Raw genomic sequence first — 2,420 nt, 5'->3', positions numbered from 1 at the left:
ACGTCATTTAATGAATGGATTTCCCTCTAGAAATTTCGCATGTTTTGGAGGTTATCTCTTCTGCCATCTCATCTTCTTACATCTACTTTTATTTTCTATTTGCTTCCATGGAAACCAGACGTCCTAGGCGTCCCTGCTCCTCTACTAGAGCTATTATAGTATACAACAGTTTTGATATGGATAATCAAAGGTGGATTCCTACCACAATCTCTATTGGTAGTTGGATTATGTTGCAGACTAGGAAGCAAAAAAAAACAAAGAATGAGATCATCGACACTTACAAAGGCAGAGTTCAAGACTTCAAACTCTCTAACATAGGTAGGAGCATTAAGGAAGTCCTTATACAACATGCCTACATGCACTTAGAACTGCGTCTACAATGTTTGCCTCATGGAATCCCACTCCATAGACCAAATTGTAAGTAAATGTTTTTACATTATGTTTATGTAATGTGTTTCATTTCTATACTTATGCTTCTCTTGTATTCATCTGTATAGATATATATCCTTCAAACTTGGTTGACTGGCAGCCTATAGATAGTCTTGTGGGAATCTTCGATTATTTTCATGCATCTATTAGTGAGCCGCTATACAAAGAAACATCCAGCAGGTCTTTGGCAGAGAGAGGAGTTTTCTTTTATAATGAATTTTACACAGCACCTCATAGTGTTACATGTTATGGATCTTTGAAAGCATTACCACTGTCTTCATTCGATAGTCCAGAATGGCCCATACCAACAGCAGAAACAAGTGAGTGCTTTAGATTAAAGATATACCAAGACGTGCAAAGGTGTATAAGACCAAATGTAGCAAATCGTCAGGTGAAAATCGTTGTCTTTATGCCATTGCATGTTTTTGTCGACTTCTTTGACGAGGAGGTCAAAAAAACATTGTTAATGTTTATCTGTAAATCAAAAAAATGTTTGGATTTCTTAGGTCAAAATTGGGATGTGAAAGAATTAAATGGGGTTACCTGCAAAATCCATAGGAAATCTATTGTTTGTAAATATATGATTGGCTCCCAGAATTTTATTTTGGCCTTTCATTATATGAGATGGCATTATGTCAATGGAAAACTTGTAGCAATTGGTCAGGACTTGGAGGATGACATTGAAAATCCATTGATGTTATTAGAGGTATGGTTTTAACATGAGCTCTTGACAGTACTCAATATAAGGTCAAAAATCTTACTGCGTCAAGTGAGAACAGACTTGGCAAATGAGGATTGCCTACAAGTGCCTGATGATTATGTGCTCAAGTGCAACGGCCATAAGGTATGTTATTCAATCTAACCTCGAAAAAGTATTCATTCCAAAACTACGCCATAATCATTATTACTTATATACATTACTTTGATTTTCAGAAATAGGTACCAAGGAGAAAAGAAAGGACCATTCAATGTAAAGACATTACAAGGAAGCAAGTCTTTGTGGTGCAAACGACCATCACATAGAGATAAATGGAGACACATGTATTTTTGACAACATATAGTTACATCAATCATGACAACATTTTGTATTTCTTAGAGCAATATAAACTAATACAAATATTCTACATTTTCTTATTGGATGTTTAAAACATTGATACTATTGTGTGTGGGATGATTCTTGTTGTTGGGGCAGTGAGGCTTGTTGTTGAGGGGGTGCTTGCTGTTCGGGACGCTCTTGGGTTGGTTGCTCTTCGGGACGCTCTTGGGGTAGTTACTCTTCTGGACGCTCTTGGGGTGGTTGCTCTTTTGGAACTAAAGCTTCATGTCGTTGAGGTTGAAGCTTCCAAATTGACGTCTTCAGATTCATCAGATTTTGGAAGCTCGACAACAAACCTGTCGACTTGTGTTCGAGGGTACTGCGGTTTGCGGTGGTCTTGATCGCGGCCATGGTGGAGGGGGCATAAACGCAACAGGGATATTAGGCGGAATGCTATGAATGTTGACAATAATATGCTCAATGGCCTCTTCCCTGAACAGCCCTAAGTCCACATCAGAGTATTCTGATAATCGTGGATTCTACAAAAAGCCCAAAAATAGACATGTGCCGTCAAAGAATGAGGAAGGAAAGTAACATATCATTTAAAAAAAGGAGCATGTCTACATTTTCTATGGGTAACGAGAAAACTAAATGTAGCAGCAACTTTGCGTTGTAGCACACCCTCCAACCGCAACTATGGCCATCCCGTTGCTACGGGACTCTGCATCTCACAGCCCTTGTGTGTTCTAGTAGTGTGTCCTGGATTATGGCCTCGAGAGCAGTTATTAGCTTTCTAACCGATCTACACGAAACAATACTGAAAGTTCTCTAACTACTTCTCCTTCTCTCTCTCTCTCTCTCTCTCTCTCTCTCTCTCTCTCTCCAACTCGTTACGATATATAAATACTGAATGTATGGAATTACTGTCTCATGGTGCCATGGAATTCTTCACTTG

General features: G+C 38.8%; 1 pseudogene; it reads left to right on the top strand.

The window, feature by feature from the left end:
* Positions 1 to 356: 356 nt before the first annotated feature.
* Positions 357 to 1,866, top strand: LOC147631150 (uncharacterized; annotated as a pseudogene).
* The last annotated feature ends 554 nt before the right edge of the window (positions 1,867 to 2,420 follow it).

Source organism: Cibotium barometz, chromosome 15 (genome assembly GCF_041138505.1).
Source record: "Cibotium barometz isolate CiBa-2024 chromosome 15, ASM4113850v1, whole genome shotgun sequence".
Taxonomy (NCBI): domain Eukaryota; kingdom Viridiplantae; phylum Streptophyta; class Polypodiopsida; order Cyatheales; family Cibotiaceae; genus Cibotium; species Cibotium barometz.
This window is presented reverse-complemented; position numbering and strand designations above follow the sequence as displayed.